Genomic DNA, 18,967 nt, shown 5'->3' with positions numbered 1-18,967 from the left:
TATAAAATAGTTTACCTCTCATATCTATGGAGAAGGGAAGACTCTGTGATCAAACAAGAGACAGAGATTGCAAGATACAAAATGAATAATTTTAAATATATTAAATTAAAAAGTTTTGGTATAAACAAAACCAATGTGACCAAGATTAGAAGGGAAACATCAAATTGGGAAACACTTTTTTTTGTAACAAATTTCTCAGATTAAGGCCTCATTTCTCAAATTTATAGACAACTAAGTCAAATTCACGGGAACATGTCTTTTGCCAATTGACAAATTGTCAAAGGATACAAATAAGTAGTTTTCAGATGAGGAAATCAAAGCTATCAATATTCATGTTTAAAAAAAATGTTCCAAATCACACATGATTAGAGAAATCCAAACTAAGTTTCTGAGATATTACCTCACCCAAGTCAGATTGGCAAATATAAAAGAAAGTGATAAAAGCTGGAAAGGATGTGGCAAAAATAGGATAATAAAGCATTGTTGGTAGATATGAGTTTATCCAAAGCTTTCTGGAAGACAATTTATAATTATGACCAAAGGGCTATAAAATAGCATATGTTCTCTGATTCAGTCACATTACTGCAAGATCTGTGTCCAAAAAAAAAAATACAGGGGAACGACCTACTTATACAAACATGTATAGCAGTCCTTTTAGTGGTGGCAAAGAATTGGAAATTAAGGAATTGTCCATCAATTGGGGAATGTATGAATAAATTGTGGTATATAATGGTGATGGAACAGTATTGTGTTTTAAGAAATAAAGAATAAGATGATTTCAAAAGGAGCTAGAAAGCCTACATAAACTGATACAGAGAGAAATAAGCAGAACAAGGAGCACATTGCACAGATTAACAGCAATATTGTGGAATGGTCAGCCATGACTTAGCTACTTTCTGCAATACAATGATCTAGGAAAATTCTGGACTTATGACGAAGAATGTTATCTATTTCCAGAGAAAAAGCTTTTGGAATCAGAATACAGATCAAAAACATACTCTTTTTCATTTTAGTTTATATGAGTATTTCTTTGGGGGTTTTAGATTTACATGATTATTCTCTTACAAAAATAAAAAATACGGAAATATATTTTGCATGATAATACACGATAATGTAGAAAAATACAATAAAATAATAATGGAATAAAATAACTGGGAGTATACTTTTTATAACAAATCCTGGAACTAAATGAACATAATTATAAAACATTTTTAAAAAATAAAAATAGTGCCAAATTGAAATAATTGAAGAAATATTCATTTTTCAGTGTTGGCAGAGACAGTATTACAATTCCTTTGATCACTACTATCCTTACTAGTGTAACAGCTGAGTCAAAGAGTCAAAGTATATCCACAGTTTAGTGATATTTGGGATATTATTTTACATTTCTTTCCAAAGAGGTTGATATTCTAATGGTAGAAGTTAATGAATAAAGGGAATTTTATAAGAAGTAACAGTGGGAAGAATGTAGGGGAAAGTTTTATATAATTATATATAACCTTATATTATAACAACTTTTAATTGTGAAAATCTTTATGGAATACCTGAACCTTATCTAATAATATGATGAGATCAAAATATATAAATCATCTAGACTTAAGCAAATTTCATTAGCAAATTAAAAGAGCGGAGAAAATGCAACACATCAGATTGATGCATAAGGGAGAAATTTGTGAATAAACAGGCAATAAAAAGCATTTTAACATATGAAAAGGATGATATTGATGACATTAAATTTAAAAGGTTTTGTTCATATAAAACTAATTTAGCAAATGTTATGAGGAAAGTAGAAAAGTAGAGAGAGGGAATTATAGACAATTTATTGAATAGAAGTCTCACATGTCAAATGTATGGGAACTTTGTCAGATTAATAAGATTCTGCATTACCTAATTGATAAATAGTCAAAATATATGAGTACTTTTTGGATGAGGAAATAGATATAGCCATATTGGAAAAAATGGACTAAATAAATATTTATTAGATAGGTAATGGTATAGGGGAAAGATAGAATAACTCAATTAAATATTTGAAAAAATGAATAAAAATAATATACTAAGCATTTAATAGCCATAGTGGATTGAATCACAAGAACAAGAGGATATTCTCTTTTTTAAGTAAGCATTATATATTTTTTCCAATTAGTATGCACTTATTTTCTCTCTACCCTGGTGAATAACAATGTACAATAAACAGATATAGAAAGAAAAATTAACTCTAGCAACAAATATGTGCAGTCAAGACAGGTAAATTTTCTCACTGTATCCAAAAATATGTATCACATTCTGTTTTTTTATGTCCATCCCCTCTATTATTACAGGTGAATGACATTTTTCTTTTGTCTTCTGGACTCATGGTTTTTCTTTGCTTTGATCAGAGTTCAAAATCTTTCAAATATTTTTATTTTCATAATTATTGCTATTGTATAAATTATTTTTCTAGTTCTACTCTCTTCACTTTGAATTTGTCCATAGAGATCTTTCAAAGTTCCTCTGAACCTGTCCACTTATTAATTTCCTATGGTTCAATAATATTTTACCAATATTATATAACAAAATATTTTAGCCACTTCTCAATTAGGGGAACCTGTTTGATTCTCCAGGCAGAGAAACACATATATTCACACATATAGGCATATCTATATGAATTTGTGTATGTATATGTGCCAGTCCAAAAAGAACATTTATAAATATTTTTCTATGTGTAGATCTTTTTATCCCCTTTTCCTTTGATCACTACTATCCTTACTAGTGTAACAGCTGAGTCAAAGAGTATCCACAGTTTAGTGATATTTGGGATATTATTTTACATTTCTTTCCAAAGAGGTTGATATTCTAATGGTAGAAGTTAATGAATAAAGGGAATTTTATAAGAAGTAACAGTGGGAAGAATGTAGGGAAAAGTTTTATATAATTATATATAACCTTATATTATAACAACTTTTAATTGTGAAAATCTTTATGGAATACCTGAACCTTATCTAAACTGTTTTTGGACCTTAACCACACATTGTTAAATGTTTGAACTTAAGCTGTTCATATTTATCTCAAGCAAAACATGTATGTTGTCTAGAAACTATGTATAGTGATTGTTCATTGTTCATTATTCACTGTAAAATTTACAAAAAATTGAGGGAATTGTACATAAAAATGCAAATATCCTTTGAGACAAGGGAAGTTGATTAAATTTCTATGATTTCAGGTTTTAAAATCAGGTGTGAGTGACTCAGATAGTCTCAAATCAGATATGAAAGGAAGCTGAATTGAGAATTCTGGGATTCTGATCAAATGTGGTCAGGGGTGCAGATTAGGTTTTAGGACTAAGAACTCCAGGTGTTCAGCTTATAAGAGAGCTGTGTTTGGTCTTAGCCTAGGAAATGACACCAGTAGGTGAGAGGTAGTTTATCCATCCTGATCCATGAATTGATAATAATGCCCATACTGATTACCAGAAAGCTTAGTGTACAGTACCAAAATCAGGCAAAATTTTGCTCATTCTCAAGTAGATTTTTCTTTCTTCTTTTCCTGCATTTCTTACCTTAAAGGGCCTGTGATTATTGGGAAGTAATAGGAAGACTTCCACTTCAGGAATTCTCTTGAAAGTAGAAAGCTATAATTACCTTCAAATTTTTAAAGAGAAATTTTCAGCTGAGCCAACAAGACTGTCACAGGAAGGCATCTTAGAAGGATGGGAAAAATCAATGAAATTTCATACTAAAACAGTTCTTACATTTGATAATTTTGATGATAAATTATCCTTCTCAATATACAGGGACTTACTTTTCTCTGACCATTTGATGAGATTTTCATTGGGAGATATTTTAAAATAGAATAAAAGCACAAATCTCTGTCTCTTCTGACTTTTTATCTCTGTCTCCTCAACCCTGGCTGGGTTGAAGTTGCAGGGATAAAAATAGTCAAGAAAGAAATATTTTTCCTAGTTTGTGGAAAATAAGGAATTTTAAACTAATTAATAAGTAGGACAACACACTCATTCCTGAAATGTAATTTCTTTACTATAAATTTCCAAGTTTATTTTGAACATTTTTATGAATGCTGAAATGTTTTAGTGGATGTTTACAACTCCCTAAATCTGAGCTTTCATGCATAAAGCACATAAGACCTCCCCCACCTCCTTTCCCCTTATTATTTTTTCCATGGGAGGGTAAAAATATCATAGTTTTTCCTAGAAGGGAATTTTACTTTCTAGAAAATGCTAATCAAATCAAAGGGAAAAAAATGTTCTGTTGTTGTCAACCTTTAAGCCTTATCAGGTGAGAATTTGATCTTAGAAAGATGATTTGCCTTACTACTGTATTTTCTTCTGTGAAAAATTCAACAAAACTTGATTGTTTATATAAACTAGAATTAGATTCACCTACATGAAATGGAAACAGACTCTTCAAATTATAGAAAACTATACAAGATTTGTAATTAATTTGTACAATATAAGGAAATTTGTGCAGGTCAGGTACTGTAAAGATTTAGACTGGAATCCGATTTTGAAGTAAAGAAAAATTTTTATAGAGGTATCAAATCAGAATGTGAATGAATATTGTACTTTTAAAGTGATAAAGATTTTGATCAAAGTCTACTAGAAGAGAAAGAAAAGGTTTACATAAATCAAGACAAAAGGAGAATGGGTGGAAATTTATAGAAACATGGAGTCCATTTATGCTAAAAGTATGAATAGAGATTTTGAAATTGAAGGTTTGAAGTTGGAGAAAGTTAAATGTGAAGAAGTTTTTTAATCTCATTGAGATAAGAAGGATATTAGAAAATTTCAATACCTTTACATTTGTGGAAACCAGTCAGAGAAATATGTTAGCAATTTAAGATAGTCAGTATTTTATTAGGTTACAACATTTACAAAATGGAAACTGTAAAATTAAATTAACAGCATGGAATTATTTGAGGAAAGCAGGACCTATTAGATGGGTAGGTTCCAATCTTGAGAGCTCCCTGACCCCTAAAAAAGGGGCATGTGAGAATGTTAGATTGCCACCATAAATTCTGGAAATGATATAGCTAAAAGCAGTAGAATCTATAATTTGAAAATTGGCCAAGTAAAAGCTTTTATGGATATCGAGATTTTGAATGAAACCATTTGTATTTACAAATCCAAACTTGATTTGCTTTTGTTCTAAAAGGAAATCACATGTTACTTAGTCATTTTTTTTTTAGTGATATCTAACTGTTTGTGAACCCTTTTGAGGTTTCCTTGACAAAGAAACTGGAATAATCTGCCATTTCCTATCCCAGCTCATTTTAAAGAGGAAAAATGGAGAAAAACAGAGTTAAGTGACTTGCCTAGGGTCACACAACTAGTGTCTGTGGATGGATTTGAACTCATACCATCCTAATTCTAGGCCCAGTCTATTCACTGTTCCACCTAGCTTCTCCTTGAAATTATACTTTACTTATAATTACAAGTGCATGCAATAATTAAATATCCATGTGGCCTCATTTAAAGGGATATATTTTCCTATTAACATAATTATATTTGACTATAGCCATATCAGATATTAATGCAAAATACACTTGACTTTTGTCATTAAGGCAATATGCTTAGAAACTACATGGATAAGAATTGAGAGTAGAATCTCTGAGGCTATATTTGAACACAGAACCTAATGTCTCTTGGCCTGCCTTCCCCCATGTTGATTTCTGAATGCAGTGAGTATAAGATATCCACTTGTTGGGTTCATAAAATTATTTTCTGAGGAAGATGATTAGGAAGGCATTCAACTAAACTGGTATTATTTAAATGAATAAATTTTGGGTCATGTTTTAAAATGAATTATATTTTTTTAGTTCTTGAAATGGTTCTATTCTTATATTGTGATTTTGGGGAAATCATATAAAAATACTGTTAATTTCATAACTGATACCTAAAGAGTGACACAATTATATCCCTAAAAAAATTAACTTTTCTTTTAATCTTGATGCTGTTGGATTATGAATTGACCTGTTAAGGAATGTGGTTATAATGTTTGAAAATTGTTAAGTACTAATTGTATTTAACAAAAAATTGACTGTAATTTTGCTTTAAATTGGATAATAATAAAAATTTACTTTTTTTGGAAAAGTAGAATAGACTTTGTAAATTGTCCCTATCTGTGAAATTCTTTGGGACATTCTATTTGGCCAAGATCATAAAATCTTATCAGCCTTATTGATTGCATATTTTTAAGTTCTAAAATAATGAAGTGGTTTACTGAGACATCTAAGTCTTTTCTTTCATCACAAATTCTCATATCCAAAGTGAGGAGACCAATTTAATTTTTAAAGAATTTTTATTATCTAATAGAATGTTCTGCTATTGGTTATAAAAATCATGAAAGTGGACATTGAATATTTGGCATTAAATTGTCGAGCCTAATTAATTTAACCAAATCTTAGATTATAAGATGTATTTTTTCTTAGAGATTAATGGTTTTTCATAAAATTTCATACATTCTTTATTAAAAAAAACTCCAATACATAATCATCCTTAATTTTTTTTTATCCTTAATTTCTAATGACTAATTTCTTTCTGGGATGTCCTTAAACTAGGAATAATGGATAAGATGAGGCCTTGAATTTGTTTATTATTAACTGTTGCTATAATAACATAAAAAAAGCAGAACCTATATCTAGTCCTAAACTGGGTTTAGTGAAACTGGCTATTGTAAGTAAAAATCTTTTGAGCTCATAATTTGGTATTATTCTGGGTTTTGATTCCATGTATAATTATCTGAATTGTCATTAAGTTAGTAATCACTTATTCAAAGGAAATAGCATGTGATCTGGGAATTGCTACAGGTAGATATTTGTTCTGGGAAGAAGAAAAGGCATGATAATCTTGTATAGGTGATGGTACACTTTTGCTGACCCTGTGTTCTCCCTTTGCTAATAAAAAAATGTTCCCATCTGGTTAATTCTGAGCCTAATTATGATATCCTGTGGATGATGTAGAAAATTACTGTGTGAGTGGCTGTTAAAAATAAATATTAATTCTTATATTTACTTATAATCAAACACTTAAGCAAGCTTTACCTTATGTTTATCTCAGTTTGGTCAGGATGAATAGTTTTTTAAAAAACATTTTTACATATTTACACAATTTTAATAATTCTTTTCTGATATTTTGAGATTCATATTAACTTCTTTCCTTCTCCTCCAAGACAGCAGGTAATATAATAGAGGTTATGTATATATTGTCATATAATAATTAGATTGTTCACATTCATCATTTTGTAAAAGAAGACACATATCCCTTATAGTAGAGGAAAATTCATGGAGCACATATAGTAAAGAATAGTCTGTTTTAATTTCCTTTCAGACTGCCAGTTCCTTCTGTGGTGGTAGATAGCCTTTTTCATTGGGAGATCCCTGGCTCCTTGCACTGCTGATAATAGGTAAATAATTTTCAGTTGATAATCATACATTATTGCTATTACTGTGTACAATATTCTCCCAGTTCTACTCATTTCACTTCGCATCACTTCATTGTCTTAACTTTTTTTCATGACCATCTTTTTGTCATTATTCATGAAAAATAATAGTATTTCATTACTATCATATACCATAATTTTTTCTGTCATTCTCTAGTTGATGAACATCCCTTCATTTTCCAGTTCTTTGATACCACAAAAAGGTCTCCTGTGAATATTTTTATACAGTTAGTTCCTTTTCCCCTGTCTTTGGTCTCTTTGGGATACAGACATGGTACTGGTCTTGCTAAATTAAAGTTAAAGGGTATGTATAGTTTTATAGTCCTTTGGGCATGGTTCCAGATTGCCCTTCAAAATGACCATATCATTTCACAGCACCATCAATAGGGTACTGGTGTTCCAATGTGAGAGTCTTGATATGGCTATAATTATGTGTTCTGTCATAAAAATGTCTATAACCAAGATAGATACACATACACACACACTCACACACACATACAGTTATCTCTTCTACAGCCTTTAGAAATGTGATGCCTGTGTTCTGGAAAATCTACATAAAAATTTTGACCCTCCCTTAGTAGCAGAGAAGTCTGATTTTTTTTCCTTTTTATTTTATTGAATATTTACAGTACCTTATTGTAAATGTTTGGTTAAGTATTAATTTCTTAATTTCTAAACTTTTTTTTCTGTGTCATCTACTAGTCTTTGTCTGTCATCTGCAGTTTCTGCAAAATCCCCCATAATTCCTGTTTAATTTCTTATACCAATGCATGATATATTGTAATTGTGACGGTGAAAGTTGTGATGTAGAAGCATTAATGTACATGTCAACTTCCTACCCTAACAAATTGGGATTTTAGGTCTTTGGGCTTAAAATCATCCATACTGTCATTAATGACTGAATTATATGTGTAGCATCAGGTCTGCAAAAGATCACATGTTTTTCTAGATGAAATAAAGTTGGTGAGTGTAATGGTGAAAATTTCACCATTTAAGATTGATGTAATATTGAACAATGGCCGCCAAGGAATTTACTTATGAAATTCCTAAAATGAAACACTCAAGTCAGAATGGAGTTTATGGAAGTTTAATCACACTGGGAGTAGGGAAAGGAGAGGGAGAGAAGGAGAGAAGAGAAAAGGGAAAGGGGCTACTCAACCTCTGACCAAGGCAGAGGGAGTTTTAGGCCCAAAGGGCCAAGGTGGAAAGAATCAGTCCTTAACTCACGTGAGTGATCTGAAGGAAAGCTGTCTGCGGGCATCCTCCCTGTCCAAGCTCCTAACACCAACTGGCATCTAGCTCTCTCCACAGGAAGTGAGCGAATTCCAGAGGCTGTTCCCTACCTCACTTCCTGTGTCTCACAAGTGCCAATGGTGGCTCAAGCTTGGCTTAGGACAGCCCAGGTGGGCAGTTAGTTATTTCTGATTTGTCATTGACTAGCACATGCCCGTGTAGTGTGGGTGTGCACAATTTTTGGGTGCTAGACCAAGATGGAGACTTTTAAAATTCACATGAGATGACCAAGATATGATAAATTCTAGAAAATAGATTAAGGTTTTCAGAATCAAATTAAGAATTTTACATGTAAAATTGTGTTAGTATTTGTAAAGACATTTCAAAATCCTGTTATTTTCATGTTTTGAAGTCTCTGCCTGATAATATTAAACCACAGTAGGGCTCATTTTACAGTTCAGTTCCTCGTATATACTTCTAAATATAATTCCATCTATCTGCATATTCCATCAGGTACAAACTCCAGGTAAAGATAGAAAGCCAAGTTCTATGGAAATACTATAATTTTCTGAATTTTATGGGGAATAACAGATTCCTAATTGGTTGTTTTATTTATAGATATATTAATAACAAGGTTAACATCATGATGTTTGAACAGTTTTTTAATCACATGAATCAGTTACTGTAATACCAGAATTGAGATTTTGTTTTGTCTTAGTAAATTTTTTATGTCTTCTCAATAGCAGGTTTTAGTGGCATTGTATAGGGAACTTCTGCAAATAATTTGGTACCAGAGAACTGGATCTGATAGGAAGAATACTGTTCTGGCACTGTCCTAGGCATGATGTCTATTTCAAAATTTTCAAAGGAAAATATTTCTAAGCCTACCTGGGGGACCTAAGACTCTAAATGAAATATCCTGATTGAATGAAAATTTGTAGTGGGCTACCAGGAAAAAAAGGGATTTATATTATTTAATATTATTTATTTATTACATATCATATACATAATAAATAATACTACCTAGTTATGCTTATCATGATATTGTGCTTACTTTAGTTTTTTTTCCAGTTTTTATATTTACCTTCAGAGGTGGATACCAAAATTGCTTTTATTTATTGTTCAAGAATCAAGGTAATTGCTCCTTCAACTTTTAATTTAATTAAAAGCCCATCTTGTATTTATAATAACCTCACTTGACCAAAAATTAACTGATGAATAATATTGTTTAATTGGCTACTTAGCTTGGTTTATTTATTGAGTCTCATTACCTAGATTTCTCTTTTTAGGGGATGTATGAGATTATGACTTTGTTTAACTAAAATTTTTCAACTTTTATAACATTGAAGGAAGCATAAGATTATGATTTTGTTTATTGTTAAGGTTGTGTGTGTGTGTGTATGTGTGTGTGATACTTGTTTCCTTTTATGTTTTCTCTGTTTTTGGTTTCAATACCTTGGTAATCTACCTGCATCATATACTGTACTTGTTTTATATTTTGTTCTGTTTTTGAAGCAATTCTAAACTCCCTGAATTACAGCTTCTGCTTCACACTCAGTTTGATTTCTCAGTCCATGAGAAGTTGGAAGAATTTGGAATCAGTCTCACCTCTATTCTTCCTTATTAGAATTCACTTAAAGTTCTAGATGAATACTGAGATCATCTCCACTGACTCACATTATTCTAATGAACTTAAAAAAAAAAACTATTCATTAATTTAGAATATTCTTCCAAGCTTACTTGGTTCATTTTCTCTCTCCCTCTCTTCTTCTCTCCCCCCTTCTGGAGCTGACAAACAATTCTACTGGGTTATACATATATTATCACTCAAAACCTATTTCTATGTTATTCATTTTTGTAATAGAGTGATTTTAACCCAAACCCAAACCCCCAATCACATACCCATAGAAACACATGATAAATCATATGTTTTTCTTCTGCACTTCTACTCCCACAGTTCTTTCTCTGAATGTGGATAGCATTCTTTCTCATAAGTTCCTCTGCATCATCCTTGATCATTGCATTGCTGCTAGTAGAAAAGTCTATTACATTCAATTGTGCCACAGTGTATCTGTATCTGTGTATAATGTTCTCCTGGTTCTGCTCCTTTCATTCAGCATCAATTCCTGGAGGTCTTTCCAGTTCACATAGAAAACTTCCAGTTCATCATTCCTTTCAGCACAATAGTATTCCATCACATCATATAAAACAATTTGTTCAACAATTCCCCAATCAATGGATACCCCACTCATTTTCCAATTGTTGTCACCATAAAAAGCACAGCTATAAATATATTTGTAAACACATTTTCTAATGATTTTTTTAAAAATCCTTAACCTATATTTATGCTTTTGTAATTGTGCTTCTGCTAGAATAAGTTTTGGGCTTTACAAGTGTCAAAATGGAGAACTGTGTGAGAAAAAGAATTATTATAGATTTTTTATAGTTTTCATTATAGTTTTAACTTTTTAAATTTATTTTGTTAATCTTTATTGGACTGTTTGGAACTCACACTAACCTTGTTTTGGACTTACCTACCATTATAAATTATCTTGATATTTAAACACGAGATCCCTTACTATGTGGGTGAAGCAGATATTTAAGAGTGCCCTATTTACCTGGGAATCCAGAGTTATTTGGAGGATTGAAAGCCTGATATAAATAGTGTGGCTGAGATAATCATTGGAAGTCAGCTATAACAGCCCTAGGATAGTGATTGGGCTTTTGTTCCACCAGCCAGTAGCTCATTCCACACCACCTTTCATGCTTTCTGGGATGACCTAATCAAATATCTTTGCATTTCTTTTCAGAAGACATCTGGGCTCATGCTCATTGTCTCTGGTCCCCAATTTTCTATCTCTTTTAGTTATGTCATTTTGGAACTATTATCATTTAGCCTTAACAAGGCAATTGCTAGTATTGATTCTGATGCTAAATCATCTGTTAATGCACCACCAAAAATATACCAAAAAGTCTTTGTTTCCTTTTATATTTGGGAATCTGTAACCCCTCCCCCATTCTTAGGAACTTTTTACCCACATCATGCTTAGATTCTTTCCTTAGTTGGCCCCCTTCAGCCCCTTTTCCTTTCTCCTCTTTGCTAGAATTAAATATGTAACCACAGTCTAGCTGAACTTTGAACTCCTTGGCAATAGGATAATTTGCAACAACATGTACATCTATATCTTTGTTTAATGAAGATTATCTTCAATTTAAAGGCATGGCATCTCTCAGTTATTCCTCCCCTCATTGGAGGAGAGACTATCATTCTTATAAGGTTTGTGGTTTGAATATTGTTTCTCAGGCAACATTCCTTTTGGGAACAAAGAGATGGGGGTCTTGTGGGAGTCTGTGCTTGTCATAGGGCCCTGGGGTATTTGCATTTCCTTAGAGGAAGAGATATCTAAGTTCTATAGAGTTGCTGCCTCAATTTACACAACCCAAATTCTTTATCTCGAAACTGCTGATAGGTAGTGGTTGAATCCTTCTGTCCTTGTTTGAATTCTATATAACTTAAAACTTAGAGGCTTGAGGGAAAGAGTTAACCCCTTTCCAGTTGACTCTTCTACTAAACAATTTAATAAACCCCATTAAAAATGTTTAAGTCTTGCATTTGTTCTCAACCAAGTAGAGTTTGGAATATCCACAAAGTTACATGGAGTCCTTGTTGCATATTAGAAAATAATGAAAGCTCAATTGTCAGATGTAAGGGTCTTAAGGCAAAGAACTTTCAGTGAGAAGGAGATAAAGAAAAGATCTTGTCTGCAAGAAGAATGACTCAGAAATTTCCCCCAAAAGTGTCTATTACATAAAAAAGCTATTAAACTTATTTGGCTCTTCCCCAGGGAACAAATCTTATGTATGAACGATAGGTAGACGCTGCAGACTGCAATATTTCAGTTTAATATATAGAACACATAGACAACTAACTTCAAGTTGATGCAGCTTCCTTAGCAATTCACTCCCCTTTATAGACATGGCTATTCCTTTCTAGAAAATTCATTTTCAGGGAATGTGACTTTCATTTCAAACTACACACAAAACAAAGATGTCTACAGGGAAGAAGGAAAGGGAATTGAAACTAATAGATAAGGAACACATAAGATTGCACTTCCAGCTACTTTGATTAACAACTGGAAAGGGTACAAGAAGCTTCCCTAAGGTTTGAAAAGGGTCAAAAGGTCAGTCTTGATCCTCTGGCAAGCTCTCACCAACTTGATACTGTGAATCATAGACTCTGTTACTTCCACTGATGAGAGTAGCATAACAAAAGATCACTCTCAATCCTCTGACAGTTTTTCAGGGCTTATCTATTAGCAGTTTGCTTCTGATTTTGTCTATCCAATTAGAATGAAATTCTCTTCTATTCCACATAATTTTTCCTTGATCCTTCTAACCACTAGTCCCATTTGGGATTAGGGCCAGTTAAATTATAGGTAGTATTGCCCCAATTCAAATCTCAAGCATCTCAGAGCTTTGGGAGTTCTGAGAAACAAACTAGATTATATCTCCTTGTTCTATAGGGAAAGTTTTGAAAAGAACATTCTTGCTTATATTTAGCATTGATTATTTAAAATTTGGGTTCTAAATTCTCTCCCTCTCTGTGTCTCTCTGTCTCTCTGTCTCTTTATCTCTGTCTTTCTGCTTCTGTCTCTGTCTCTGTCCCTGTATCTTTCTCTCTTTCTGTCTCTCAGCCCTGCCCAATTAGTGAGAAGACAAAAAAATAAGATATCAATTACACATGTAGAAGTGTGTAAAACATTTTCATATTAGCTATGTTGTTAAAAAAAAGAGAGTGAAAAACATATACTTTAATCTGACTCAGAATTCATTAGTTCACTCTCTGGATGTGGATAGAATTTTCTTGGATTATTATGTTAATTGGAGAATACTTAAGTCATTCATTTTACTTTGCATGAATTCATGTAAGTCTTCTCTAGTTTTTCTGAAACCATTTTACTCATTTCTTAAAAGAAAATCGTCCCTCCAGGAATTGATATGGAGTGAAAGGAGTAGAACAAGGGGAACATTGTACATATAGACTGATACACTGTGGTACAATCGAATGTAATGGACTTCTCTACTAGCAGCTTTAAGGGGAAAATAGGGGTTTATATAAAAAGGGTTAGATTGGATTATATTTAAATAGAGTCTCCAGGAATTTATATTAATTCCAAAGAGATTTATTTACAATTTATTTACAAAATATAGAAAGAGTGAGGAAAGAAAATCAGAGAAAGGATAGAGTAAGATATCTAGCCTAAGCACTAAGTAATTTATTCCAGGTCCCTAATTCAAACAAGATCAGAAAGAGTTAGTCCTTAAGCCACGAGGACTTGGGGAAGTCTCTCCTGAGGCCAGTTTTTTTTTTTTTTTTTTCAGAAAATATCCAGGAAGGGAGACAGCCTTTTCACTCACCACGCATCAGTCCAAAGGAAGAGATTTTAGAATAGCCTCACCAGGAACAGAGTCTCCGGTCCAGTCAATTCTTCACCAGTCTTAACTCCAAAGAATGAGGAACTGTCTCTCATAGGAAGTTGTAATGCCTTTTCAATTCACTTTCTTTTACATTACTTCCTGTGTCTTCCTCCACTTTTTACGTGGACATATCATAGTCAAAAGCCTTGCTTAGGACTGCCCAGGAGACAGTCAGTCGATTCTGATTCATCATCCACTTCTGATTCATCACCCACTGTTGCACACATAGGTCACAGACCTCCCCTACTCAAGTGTGAATGGGATGTTTACACCTTTGGTGATTAAATCTAAAAATGGGCAGGGGTTACAATTCACAATCAGGGGAGAGTTAATGAATTTCATTTTCATAGTCAGGAGAGAGTTACATTTAATCTTCACACAGCCATGCAATGACCCAGGACAATCCAGAGGAATTTATGAGAAAGAACACTATCCACATCCAGAGAAAGAACTATGGGAACAGAAATGCAGAAGAAAAACATATGAAAATTATGTGGTTTGATGGAGATATGATTGGGGTTTTGATGTTAAAAGATCACTCTACTGAAAATATGAATAATATGGAAATAGGTTTTGAAAAATGATGCATGTATAACCCAGTGGAACTGCTTGTCAGCTTCAGATGGGGGGGAAGAGAGGGGAGAGAATCCTGAATCATGTAATGATGGAAAAATATTCTAAATTTTAAAAAAGATAGTTGTATATCATAATAATATACTACAACTATTAGAACCATTGCCCAAATAATGGAGATCCCCTTACTTTCCAGTTTTTTACCACCACAAAAAGAGATACTCCAAATAATTTTGCACATTTTTACAATGCCCTTTCCTTTTTTTTCTTCCTTTAACCTATTTGAAATACAGCCCTAGTATTTGTTGGGCAAACCTTTTAGAGAGAACTCAAAAATTGGCATACATGATTCTCTATCTATCTCTATTCATCCATCTCTCTGTCTGTCTTTCCATCTCCATTAATATCATGGGTACTCTTTCCCACAAGATTTTTAAGTAAAGACTCTAAAATAATTTTTTTGGCCACATCATAGATTCATCAGACTAGCTGGTTCTAGATCAGCCTTAATGTTTCCTCCAACTCTGAACTTCCATCATTCTAAGGATCTTCTACTGAGCATCCACAGCAGGCTACACACTACTAAGATTCAAAAAGAACAGAAAACCATATATTCTATGTTCCATTTTATTCATTGATATCACATTTTTCAGGTGTTAAGAAAGAAAAGATGTGATTATATAAAAAAATAAAAAAATAAAAGAAGCTAAGTAAGTTATTACCAGGGGGCAAATTCTGTAGTCTAAATGATAATATATATATATATATATATATATATATATATATATATATATATATATATATATATATATAACCACTATAAAAGGGGTAGACGTCAAGACGTCATGTGACCTCAAATATCTTTGGCAAAGTTTCCAAAAAAAGGAAAGTTTTGAGATTAATTGAGAGAGGAATGAGTAAAAGTTATGTAAGAGTTTGTTTATTGTTTGTTTTATTAAAAGGACAAGATATCATATAGGTTAAATGATAGGAAAAAAAGCATAGAAGTTGAAATTCTGTGCATTGATGACAACAAAGGAAACTGGAGTTTGAGTGAATTGTGAAGGTTATTGTTAAACGTTTTACAGTGAAATGATTTCTTAGATAGAAATCAGGTTTCCTGAATTCAACTACATTATTTGCCACTGACTGACAATTTACTGTATCTTTCTTGTCTTCAGATTCCTCTTCTATGAAATGAGGACTACCTAGTGTTAACATTTTACTTGATCTCTGAATGCCAGTCTTCTGGTAAATAAGAAATCTTGCCAGGTGGGCATACTTCCAAGCAATATAACTTGTCCCCCTCCATCATTCTTATTTCCTTGATCAGAGAAGGTGATGGTTTCCCAGCAACAAGATGAGTATCTCTCAATTTAATTGACATGGCTTATAATTTAATGATCTTTGGAAGAAGGAAGTCAAGTTGACTGCCAGGTTTGTAGTCTGATTAATTTGACAGAAAATCTATAAACATCTGACCTAGACTATTAACACCCTAATGAAGACAGTAGAATCTCTTTTGTTCAGTTCGTGCAGAACAAGTGTGATGTTTGCAATTTTGATTATTCTTCTAATTTTTCTAGCTTAAAATTAGTAATATACATAAAATTACATGTATCTATTACTTAATTTTTTTTTACTCATCACAATAAGCTACTTAGAGACTTTCTAAAAATTATGATGTCAAAGTTGTTTGGTCTCTAACACCCCCTCCCTTCAAATGTTTTCTAGTACCTTCTATTAAATACTACTCCATATGTAAGTATCCAATGCCACCACAAAATAGAGCTCCCCACTGTAGTAGTACCTTGTAAGAGTTCCTTACTTTATTCTTTGAATTTCTTTTCTCTATAATTTCTTATATAGTGGGTGTCTCTTTTTATCTATTCTATCAGCTGTCACAAAAGAGTCTAATAACTGGAGTCACTACCTAAAAAGGAATTAATAACTTTTCACTCCTGATGTGTTTTCAGAGAATCAAATATTCATGACAGACCATAGATACTATCTAGCAAAACCTATATCCAAAGGATGATCTCTACAACATTTTTGAAAAGAGGTCTCGCAGCCTTTTTTTTTTTGAATCATGGGGAATCCACTGTTCTCTGAGGGGGCATATTTCACTATTATTACATTCCAAATGTTAAAATATATTCCTCCTTGTACCAAAAGGAATTTTGTATATTCTATAACTGTACAATATATTAGAATATATCTATAATGGTTTACTTTCTCAATTGGTTAACTCTAATTCAGATTTTTTAAAAATAAGTAGGCACCCACAAACTCCCTCTAAAAATGCTCATTAGGTAGTCAAAAGAAATATCATAAATTTAGATATGGAAGTGTACTTTGAAGTCGTGAGTTTGAACATTTTGTTTCCACAAGAGGAACCAGCAGTTCAAAAAAGGATGTCTTCCCCCAACATCCCACAACTACTAAATAGAATTTTTCTTTCAGAGTGAGGCAGTACATAAGAGATAATTTAGTCCACTTTTTTTAGATGAGGAATTTTAGGTCAAAAGCAATTAAATAATTATCTCTGGGTCTCAAAGGTAGCAAGTATCTGAGAATAAATTCAATTATTGAAAATTATTTAATTTAATCATCACATTATTCTATCTCATTCATCAGCCATATTGCAAGTTTTACATTCCTTAACAAGTTATTAAATGAGTGTATTAACAAGGAACTGCCATGTTTTTATTATATATTCAACATTTACTTGGATAAAACCTAGAAGAGAATGAAGATCTTTGGGTTCTTTCTCAGGTTTGTCATCAATATTTGAATTTGAATAAATATTTGAAATTGGGTAATTAATTCTCACAATTTCATCACTAATAACATCTTTTTTATTTCCTCAAATTCTCCTTGCTTTCATATGCATATGTTTAAAGTCTCTTATCTTTTTTTACATGTGATTCTTACCTACTTTACCTATCTCCAAGACTATTTTTGGAGTACATTCAATAAGATTTTATGATATATAATTAAAATAAAATAAAGTGAATCTCTTAATATGTTATAAATTCACATGTTCTTAATACAAATGAAGGGAAAAGGAGATTGAGGTCATTTGAAATTGGTCCATAATGCAAATTTCACTTCTGAATCTTTTGAACAGAAAGGCCATCTCTGTTCTCATTTGGCAATTATTTTTTAAAAATTTACTATTTAAATAAATTGAGTTCCAAAATCTCCCTTTCTATCCATCCAGTCATCCAATTGAGAAGGCAAGCAATTTCATACCTATGGATCATTGTAGTGATCAGAGTTGTCTCTGCGATTGTTGCAAAAGTTTATTTTTTTATTCCTTTGCCTTATATATCTCTACAATCTAATGTAAGCCAGACACATATGTTAAGGTAATAATTCTAAAGCATAGTCATGATCATATAACTCCTCTGTTTAGTAGCCTCTCAAAGCTCTACTTTGCTCCTAGGATGACATAATATGTAGGATAATATGTAATATAACATAATAATATAGATGCAATAATATAAATGTCTGGGTTTTAAGGCATTTTCACAATCTAAATTAAGTCTAGCTTTTCAGAGAAATTATGCATTATTCCCCTCCATATTATTTTGCATTTCAACCAATACTGTTCTCAGTATTTCTCATTTATCTACCGTCTTAGCCTTTGTAAAAGCAATCCAGTCCAGGAGTATGGTGGTAAATGTTTAACAGTTGCCTCTCTGAATAGAAATAAAATATATTAATGGCAAACCTCATTATTAACACTTTCTCCATTGCTTTATTAAGTCCATATCATCAATAATAAAAATAAAAATAATTCATGTCCTGATTTCTAGCATTTGTCAAATGTCAAGGTGTGAAACCTCCCACTGATTCTTTAATGTAATAATTTAATTCCATAAGATGAGTATGATCTGACTCTAGAAAATTTTCATTGTCCCCCATTCTTAGAATTGACTATTTCCTTAAATTTGCTTCTTGGGACCCCAAGGTTCTTCCAAATTTTAGTTCAATTGGCTTCTCCAACATCTTTTCTTTTTTTTGTTGGTAGTATTTTTTTAAAATAATATTTTATTTGATCATTTCCAAGCATTATTCATTAAAGACAAAGATCATTTTCTTTTCCACCCCCCATAGCTGATGTGTGATTCCACTGGGTATCACATGTGTTCTTGATTCGAATCCATTGCCATGTTGTTAGTATTTGCGTTAGAGTGTTCCTTTAGAGTCTCTCCTCTGTCATGTCCCCTCAACCTCTGTAGTCA

The sequence above is a fragment of the Monodelphis domestica genome, chromosome 3 (genome assembly GCF_027887165.1).
Source record: "Monodelphis domestica isolate mMonDom1 chromosome 3, mMonDom1.pri, whole genome shotgun sequence".
NCBI classification, from domain to species: Eukaryota; Metazoa; Chordata; class Mammalia; order Didelphimorphia; family Didelphidae; genus Monodelphis; species Monodelphis domestica.
The sequence above is the reverse complement of the archived record's forward strand: the minus strand, read 5'-3'. Positions refer to the sequence as shown.